Here is a 10,120-nt window from a genome sequence, read left to right on the forward strand (position 1 = left end):
CTCTGACAATGAAGGTAGGATACCCACTGCCCCTCTAATTCTCTCCCTCCTGGGACTACAGCCCCCGGCTCTGGGAAGTTCATGTTCACAGTCATGAGCTCTCGGCTATGGGAGATCCCCTAAGACCACCACTGCCCTCTCCCCACCGAAGTGGGTAATGTGTCCCTCCGATGGCCCTGCTCCTTCCCGCCGGCTGGCCTGCCCACCGGAAGGCCCACCCTCCTTCCACCTCCCTCTTCTTCCCAGCCAAGTCCAGCCGTCCTTCAGGACAGTTGTCTCCCCAGACACCCCAGGCAGGCTCCGTCAGTCATCACAGGGTGGCTTAAGTCTCCGTCCCCATCACAGCAGGGCCCTACGCCATTGCTCACGTTCTCTGTGGTGTCACCACATGGAGACAAGGGGGATGTGTCCAGCGATTGGTTGTCCTGGGAGGGCGTGTGGCACCGCACACGGGTCTGGGCTCAGCCCTCCCTCCTGGGCACGTGGCCCTGGGGCGGGGGGGAGTGGTCCTCGACCTCAACACCTATTGGTTTTGTGTGTACACTGGGAGCCCACAGCACCCACCTTGTCTGGGACACACGTCCCTGTAGGGCCGGGAGCAGACGGTGGACATGTGCCTTGTGTGGTCACTGGGGCGGCTTCTCATTTTTCTGCACACTCTGTCTCCCCGGAGCCAGTGACAGGGACTCACAGGGCCAGTCGGGGCACGAAGGAGTGCCCAGGGCACACACGGCAGGGCTACCCCGCTCCCAACACCCTCCACTCACCCTCGTGCCAACCCCGGAAGGAATTTGACAAGGGTTTGTTTGAGCCCCGCTGCCGGTGTGCGCCAGGAAGCACAGCCTCAGACGCTCCGAAGGTTCGAAGCTCTGCAGCTGATTTCATACACTGGGGACTGAGAAGGGGGTAAGGCCGGAGGAAGCCAGGCACAGACCTGGAGTGCAGGGCAGCCAGCCAGCCCCCATGCTGCCTTCGGGGTGGGTACACCTCCCAGGGGGCCTTTCAAAGGTGTGCTCACCTGGACCCACAAGCACAATGGGCAGGGCCGGCTGAAGGCCAAGATCAACCTGTCCCTGAAGTTACAGACCTGGGGCAGAACTGCCCACCACACCCTGCCTAGTTAGGGGCTTCCGATCAGATCAGCCTGCGAGGTTGCTTTCGGTTAGATTTATCACAGAGTCCCCTGTTTGTCCCCATGTTTGACCTGTCATGATGCCCCTCCTGATGGGACACACGGGCAGGGGATGGAACCGGGTGGGGGCGGGGGCAACAGGCCTGGCTTCCAGAGAAACAGATCTGAAACAGTGCGGCTCACTGGCTCACTTTGTTCTTAAAGCCGTTTGCTGACTGCGTAGGGCAGACCCACCAGGAGCGATTTGCCCTCCCTCCGCCCGCCCCCCTGCTCCCAACCTATCAGTCCTGAGCCGTCAGTCACGCCCTGCGCTGGGAGCCAGGGGGAGCTTCGGTGGGTTCCTCGCACAGGTCTCCGTGTTCCTCCGGAAACCCGCACAGCCTCGGTGAACACACCGGCACAGAAAACCTGGCTGGATTTTGACTTTCACAACTTGCCCAAAGCTCCTTTCCTTGCTTAGAACAGGGACCTAAGGACAGATTGGGCCTGCCTCTGGCTTGAGGGACTCGACTCAGAAGAGTTGAGTCAAGTTCCTCGTTAGTTCTGGGTGTTCGGAACTAACGAGGTGGCTTGGACGTCATCTCTCACTCTGATAGATAAGGGTAGAGTTCACTTACCCTGTCTCCCCGCCACCCACAACACAGCCAAGTCAGAAATGTATTTCCTTCCTGACATCCATTTGTAATAAAAAAAACTAACTGTCATCCGATTGTGACAGGCTCTTAGAATTTTAGGACTAGAAGAAATGCCAGTGGTCACCTTAGGGGGACCGTGTGAAATTGTACTGATGGAAGTGTGACGGGCTCAACTGTGCCCCACTCCACCCCAAAACCATATTCTGAGTCCCTGGTCCCCAGAGCCTCAGTATGGGCCTGTGTTCAAAGAGAGGGCCGGAGAAGAGGTCATGAAGGTGCAGTGTCCTCACTAGGGTGGGTCCTCATCCAACGCGACCGGTGTCCTTACAAGAAGAGATTGGGACCCAGACACACACAGAGGGCCACCCATGTGGGGACACAAGGAGAAAACGGTGGCCCCCCTGCTCACCCCTACATCTCAGACCTCCAGCCTCTACTCTGGGGACAGTACATGGCTCCAGCCACCCGTCTGGGGGACTTCGTTGCAGCAGCCACAGGAAACGGATCCAGGGAATATCCCGATGACCGAGAGTAGCTCCCTGTTGAGGAGTATCTGGCCTTCCCATGAGCCGCCCCTGCCGCCTCACTGGGAGCCGCTACTGGCCTCCACCCAGCTCCTGCCCCTTCTCCTCGTCCTTCACACCCCAGCTTCCACACCTCCTGCCTGGGCAGGGCCTTCCCCCCTGGACATCGTTTGGGGTCCCTCTGGGCCCCTTGACCTGCAGACTCCCTTGGCGCCCCCGAGGCCCCCTTGGTGCCCTGACTTTGACAGCCCAGTTGCCCCCCAACACTCTGTCTGCCCTGACTGCGGTGGCCCCGGCCAGCCTCCCACCCTCCCCCAGAGCCAGTGGCTCAGGGGGAGGGGCAGGGCTGGTCCTGATGTGATTTCCATCCGTGAGCAGAAGGAAAGCGGAGAACAGTGCTCCTCCAAGCCCCTGTCCGGTCACCCCAGACCCGGGAAGCGAGGAAGCGCCGTGTTCTGGGCATTTCCCTGGGAGACGTCCCCACGGGAGACGTCCCCACGGGCAGCGTCCCACTCGTGCCCCCCCGCTGCTGCGCACCGGTTCCGATCGCTCAGCACTGTGGGGGCCCTCTGACCCTCTGTCACCGATGTCTTCGTGCTGAAGCCGTCCAGACGCTTTCGGGTCTGAGGGGATTTCGATGTTCTTCACAGAGACTCCTTCAGCCATCTTTGCTCTGAGTCGGGTTCTGGCTGCTGCACGTGAATTCAGACAACCTCCCTCCCCCCACCCCAGTTCTTTCCGGGTCAGAACGTTCAGAATGGAGGAAAGTGCTGGATGGGGCTAAATGATTCCCCTCGGTCCCGTGAGTCGGATTGCGTTGCCCACGGAGGGGCTGCAGGGCCCACGCCCACCCCTCCCACCTCGGCCTGGAGGGGCTTCACCTGCCTCCTACTGACCACACCATGAGTGGGGGTCCCTACCTGATCCTCAGCTCTCCGGGAGGGACGGACCTCAGGGTGGGTGGGGCTTTGGGGTGGGCGGAGTCCTCAGAGTTGGCTCCGACCCCAAGGTTGGTGGGGAGCTCAAGGTAGGCGGGGCCTGAGGGTAGGCGGGGCCTGAGGGTGGGCGGGGACCCCAGTGGGGGCTGCTCCTGCATCCATGCCCTGCGGCGGGGGACCCCCACACGGAGCGCACACCCCTGCCATGCTTGGCGTACACTCTCGGGTCCGGTGAGTTTAAGAAACTCTCCCGTGACCCCTCCGTTTGTGGCAGCATTATTTCCAACCGCCGAGGTTACTGAAGGAGCCCAGGCGTCCACCGCAGCCGAGCGGGTAAAGCAGGGCCGGGCGTGCGAACAGTGGCAGGGTACTCGGCCGCAAACGAGACGGAAAGCGGAATAATAATAAAGTGAACAAAGAAAACAGAAAGGAACTCACAGACGCAGAGAACGAGCTGCTGGCCAGCAGAGGGGCGTTGGGGGTGGTGCGGAGGTGAAGGGACGAAGACGTGCAGACCGGTGGTCGCAGAGGAGGGAGCACGGCCAGTGATAGGCCAACCAGTGTTGGGGGGGGGAGGTCGGACGGCCCGGCTCTCTGTAAGGTGTGGAAATGCCTCATCGCTGTGCTGATACCCGAAATTCACGTAGCTCGGCATGTCCATGGAGATGGAAAAACACTTTTCTAAACTTTACGTGAAATTACACATGCGAACAAAACAGAACAACAACGTCAGAACCCCCCAGAACTCAGCAACGGCCCAGAGCTGCTCAGACCCGGCACAGGTACCACTGGAGATGTATGTGGGCTTCCTGGCGAAAACGGTGGGCCCGGATGGAAAAGGATGAACCAGGACCTGAGGGGGTTAGTCCCCGGATGGGCTAACTCCGGTTCACCTCCCAAGACGGGGCTGACGCAGGTGACATCCCCGTCCCCGGGGCTCCCTGTGAGGACCCAGGGGCTTGGGGTCACTCCTTGCCCCATGTGTGTGGGTTGTCAGCAGACACGCTCCGGCCACAGACATGCTGGGTGACAGACAGAGCCCAGAGTCCAGGAGTTGGCAGTATAATTTCACACGGTCCCCCTAAGATGACCACTGTGGCAGTGTCTCCGTCACCAGGGCGAGCATGCCTGTCCCAAGAAGCACAGGGAGGGGGAGAAAAGCGGACGGCTCTGCACACCCTCCGCCTCCAGTGCCAAGGGAGGCTGACCTGGTCCTCGGCTCGCTCCCAGAGCACACAGGACTCTTGGTTCTGCCGTGGGCTGGCTCGTGCCTCCACAACCCGCGCCCAAGCCCTCACCCCAGGGCACCTAGAGACAGGGCTTAGAGAAGTAGTTGAGGTTAAATGAGGTCATGAGGGAGGCCCCTCATCCAGTAGGACTGGGGTCTTACAAGAAGAGGAAGAGAGATTGCTCCCCTCTCTCTTGGTCTTGTGAGAACCTTGGTCTTCGACTTCTGAGTCTCTGGACAGTCAACGTCGGCACGTCATCGCAGCCGCCCTGGAGACTCAGACAGACGTCCTTGTGTTAAGAACAACAACCTTCCGCATTTGTACAAGGATTCTGGCATCTGGGACCCTTCACGTCTCCTTGCCTGGCGGTCCTCACTCCCCGCCTCACCGTGCGGGCGACACCAGGGGGGCCTCCAAGCCCTTGGCCTTGCACTGTTCCCAGTACACCCAGGTTCCATTTTATGCCCATTTGTTATCTGCACCAGGGCACCCGGGCTCCACTTGGGCACCTGAGAATGAACCCATTTCCCAGCGCCGAAGGCTGGAGAGGCAGAGGCCAGGCCTGCTCAGGTGGAGCCTCCAGGGCCTCCCAGCGTCCTGGTGAGGCCGGAGCGCCTGCTGGTGGGCGGGAGACAGCTGCCTGCGATCCCAGACACACCACGCCCCAGCTCTGCAGCTGCTCCTGCTTGGCCTCAGTTTCCCTCCATGTCAGCTTCATGACAGGGGAACCCAGTCAGTCGGAGGTGCCGTGTTGCAGCCCCCAGCCTGCAGCCCGGGTGCACCTCAGCACCGTGCCAGGAGTGGCCAGCCAAAGGCGGCGGGAGGGAGGGACCAAAGGCCCCGAGATGCAGGGAGGGCTCCGGGCTGCGGCTAGCCTTGCACGGCTTCGGAGGCGTTCCTGGGAGGCCGGTGCTGCCGGAGGCAGCGACCTGTCCCTCAGAGTCCCCAGCCCTCCACATACCTCTGCCCTGGGAAACCGGATCCCACAAGACGCTAAGCCCTCGGATGCCTGTAATTCCTCGGCTAATGCTCGGCTTCATTAAGACATCCACCGAAATGGCATTCTCACCGATTACTTTAAGAAATGGCAGGTCTGTCAGATGATATTTCCTGGTGTGCAAGGGTATCATGATGAAATCTCCAAGTCATCATTTCAACACAGGAAGTTATCGGCTACCTGGGGCAGCGCTGGCCCCGCCACACAATTGGCCCGCTGTTCCGAGCGTCATTTAAGAGGCTGAGGCATCCGAGGCCCCCAGCAGTCGGCTGGGGGGTCGGGGGCGGGGGGTCGGGGCGGATCGGTGGAGTACTTTAGCTCTGCATATAGACTTTCTCAGTGTTTGGCTGGCTTTGATGCGAACGAAAAGTAAGACTTCTGCATTTGAACTTGTCACTTTATCTTTTCCAGGCTCCTGCCCTGCCTCAGAGTCAGCTAAAAAAATAGTCGGCTCGAGTTCAACGAGCATTTCTCCATTTCCTTCTCTTTCTAAGGCCCTTCAGGTTTAAAAATAAGCATCATATTTTTATAAGTTTAAGAGACCAGGATGTGTGCTGTCCAGCAGGGCCCCCGGGACAGCGCCACAGAACCCCTGGACACGCGAAGCCGAGTCCGAGTTCTGCCTGAGGTCCGTGGTGCCCGCACCGTCCCTCTGGTCACTGGGATCACCGGGGAGGGAAAAGGCAGCCTCCATCTAAACAGCATCCTTCTGTCTAGCATGAGGGTGGCCCCCTTCGCAGGGTGTGGTCCCTTTTAGGGTGTTGTCCATTTCCAAAGGGAAACGTCCCGTAGCTGCCCGCTGGTGTAGGGACTTCTCTGGGGTCCTTCTCCATCCGTCATCAGAACCAGGCCCTGTCAGAGCTGGGTCGGCACCCATGGGCCCTCCGTCCTCGGAGCCCTGGGCAGGTCAGTGGCACGGACAGCAGGAGCTTCCAGCCTCCCCCCCCACCCAGCTGGCCAGGGGGCCCTAGGGGCTGCTCGGCCCATGTGCATGATGGGAAGGGTGCCAGGGACCGGGCTGCTGACCTGGGTGTGTCCCTCAGGAAGCCTTAGGTGTGCAGTGGGTGTCTGCTAACACAGTGGTCAGCACGAGAACCCCTCCCTGCCTGCGGTCAGTGCCAAATCAGACCTGATGAAATGTTGGGGTGCTTGGGACACTCAAGTGCACTGTCATTCGAGTGTATCCCCACCCGTGGTGATGGTGCCAACAACACTGGGGACCTTCGCTCGAACCACGCAGACAGAGCCCACCACGTGGGTGTGGACAGGAAGAAGAGGGCACCGGACTTGGGCCCAGACCGGTCACTGGGCAAGCCCTCTTCCACAGATGAAGTCCTGGCTCCAACTTGGGCTTGGAGCCTCTCCAGATGAACTTTCTGGAAGCTCTGCCCACCACCCACTCTGCCACCGCAGGCCCCAGTGATCATGCCACCAGGGCAGCCACCCTCCCGTCCCCAAGCTCACTGTGAAGCTGTGGGTACCACCCCCCAAGACCTCTTATTGGCTTGCCCTCTGACGCCGGCTGCCCCACAGCCACGGTCCCGGGACCTCGCGCTTCAGCCACCAGCCTGGGAGGGCCAGCACACCTTGTACCCACGTGTGGACCGTGGGTACAACGCTCCCCCCACCCCTGCTCTGTGGCACAGCGGGTCCTTCAGCAGTCCCTGTGGGGCAGGCTGAGGCCAGGGCTCGGCGGGGCCCCTGTGTTCCGACCTCTTGCTCGCCCCATTTGCCTTCCTGACTTCCTTGGTCTCAACCCCTCTCCCCCCCCAACACACAGTCCTGCACCCTTGCCTCAGGCTCCGTGCCCAGGCCCAGGCCCTAGACCCCACAAGGGCATCTCTGGCTTCGGGGCCCCTCTGTCCTCAGTGTGGTGGCCCCCAGCTCCCTGGTGACGGATGGGCTGAACGCAGTGTGTCCTCGAACGTCCAGGCACGGAAGTCCTCACCCCTGTCCCTCGCTGTGACTGGGTGCCAGGACACAGCCAATAAAGGGATGACTAGGGTCAGCAGGGTGGGTCCTGACCCAGCGTGACTGGGGCTCTTACAAAGAGGGGGATGAAGACAGAGGAGCGACCGTGGGAGGAGACAGGGAGGAGACGGCCATCTACACACCACCAAGGACAGAGAGCTCAGAGGAACTAGCCCTGCCGACACCCTTGACCTTGACCTTCCAGCCTCCAGGACTGGACACTAAGTGCCTTCTGCTTTGTCCTTCGGCCCGTGGAATTCTGTGGTGGTGGCCCAAGCAGACTTCTCACCCTCCTCTTCCTCACAAGGAAGGCCTCACGAAAATCACATAGATTCCCGTCCCTCCCTGCGAACATGTTGCTTTTTAACTTATTCTTTGCATTCCAAACAGGAAATTCTCGGTCTCCTCTTGTCATGTTAAAAGCGGGCTTGGATTGAATTCCTCGACTCCCCGAGGCAGGCCACCTCCCTCTCCCCCAGCAGACCAAGTTCAGGGGCACCCCAGTGCAGAATGAGATCCTGGCTGCAAACACCAGCTCCATTCGGAGGGCCCTGGGGAAAGAGGCTGGGAACTTAAATTCCTTCCCGTGCAGCTAAGAGCTTCCCAGGAAGTCACTGATGGAACACACCTCGCCCAAAAGATTACAGACGAAACCGAGCCCCAAGGCGGAGGTCCAGGTTCCCAGGGGGCCCCCTAATCTGTACGGCTGGTGTGCCCTGAGACGCCCCTCAGGAGCGAGGCTGCTGTGGGTCCCCTCACCTGCAGATCAGCTGTCCGATAGCACTCATGGGCGAGAGCGATCAGCTCGCCAGACAAGGTATCTCCGTGTCCCAGTCGGCAGCCTTGCCCCAAGATGCCGGGGTTTTCTTCCTCACCCACACGGATCTTTTGAGAGCCGGTCAAGAGGAAAGAATGTGGAAGGATGGAGGGCCGTGGGGCACCTCAGTGAATGAGGCCCTTCATTACACTGGGGGCATTACGGGGGACCACGCTCTCCGCACACCTCCTTCCCTCCCTACGAGTCTCCCAGACGGGGAGGCTGCCTGCTTGCCGTCCCAACGGAGTGAGGAGAACGCACCCAGAGCCCGCGGAGGCCCTCCGCTGCGGTGCTTGCTCCCCATTGTCCCCGCCAGGTTCGCCCTGCCCCCACGGCCCGCCCGAGAGATTCCCCCGGGCTGCTTTGCATAAGCTGCCTGGTGGCCGAGGGGAGCGAATGCAAATATCCCCCGATGGATTATGATCGGCTCTTGCTGCGTGGACAATAGACTCCTGGCCAGACCCAACATTAGCCACCGCCAGGTCGCCTTCTTCTAAAAGGACTTTTGTGCCATTTCTCTCCCTCTTCGGTCTTAGGAGTCCCTTAAAAGACATCCAAATGGTTCGGTGCAGATTCGCAGAAGAAAATTTTTTTTCACCTCCTCCCCCCCAGTGTGGCTGCCTTTGTAACAACAGTCTTTAGGGGCTGGATGCTTATGTAACCGAAGATGAAAAGACATCTTATAGCCTCCTGGCAGAGTGACGGGAAACTAGCAACGTACCTGGGGCTCCCGTGCGCCTGCAGGGGCGGGGGCGGTGGGGGGGCCCGGGTCAGGCCATGGGAAAGGGGCGCTTTGGCTCGGCTCTAGGGGACCAGCCTCCTGCCTCGGGATACTTCTGGACGGCCATCCCTGAAGCTGCGTAAAAAATACCCCAGTTGGCAGTGACCGCTTGCGGGTCCCAGGGAGCCGTTGAGGGTTTGCCCAAGAATTCATTAAGTAACTGTTTTTGGAGTAGATTTGCTTGCATTTTCCGGACCCTCCCCAATTTGGAGACATCAAAACACACTGGGCAAGCTGCGGCTGGCAGCGGAAAGGCCCGAGGCCACAGCTCTGGGCGCATCTTAATGGGCCTCACGTGACCCAGCTAAGAAATGGGTCTAATTACACCGGTGCCTCAGACTCTCCTGAAGTCTAATTAATGCTTGAAGGTGTTTGGAGACCCTCGGGTGAAAACGACAGACCACAAACCCGAGTGCTATTCCGGGATCCAATCGGATGCCTTCCTGTCTGCGCCAACCGCTGCTCGGCCTTCTCTGAACTTCGTCCCTTCCAGCAACAGTGGTCCCTGCGGGGTCCCTCTGTCCCTGACACCTGCTTTCAAGCTGCCTGGCTCCTTCGATGACCGTGGCCACTAACACCCCAGGTCAAAAGCCATGAGCTCGGAACGCACTCCCCAGCCACACGGTTTCCGAGGGGGAAAGTGCCCCTTTGCTGTCTGCTGGGCACTCTCCTCGAGGCTCTGGTGTCCCCTCAGGGGTGACAGTGGCACCCAGCACACCCGGCCTGGACTGCTCAACACCATAATGGTCTTTCTCAAGGAGCCGCCAAGGGGAGGTCTTAGGTTCATCATCTCACGTTTGTTCGTTCCGAGCATCATAAAGTCGAAGGACTTGACTGCGAGCAACCAGATTGGGTCTGTAACACGGGGCTGGAGACGCGCATGGTTTGGGGTTGCCTTTTGCTCTGCCCTCTTGGAGACGTGCTTTTTTGTGTGGCTTTTTTGTTTGCTTCTTTGGTTTTGTTTTTTTGCCCAGGTCCCGTCTGCTGGGCGAGAAGAATGGATGGAGGATGAAAAATGATGCGTGGCCTGATGCTCCCGGGCTCCCGGGGGCCGAGCCATTTTCTCGGGGCTACTGTGTGAAGCCGAATAATTTTC

The sequence above is a fragment of the Sturnira hondurensis genome, unplaced genomic scaffold (assembly GCF_014824575.4).
Source record: "Sturnira hondurensis isolate 20B ecotype Veracruz unplaced genomic scaffold, ASM1482457v3 Scaffold0014099, whole genome shotgun sequence".
Taxonomy (NCBI): Eukaryota; Metazoa; Chordata; class Mammalia; order Chiroptera; family Phyllostomidae; genus Sturnira; species Sturnira hondurensis.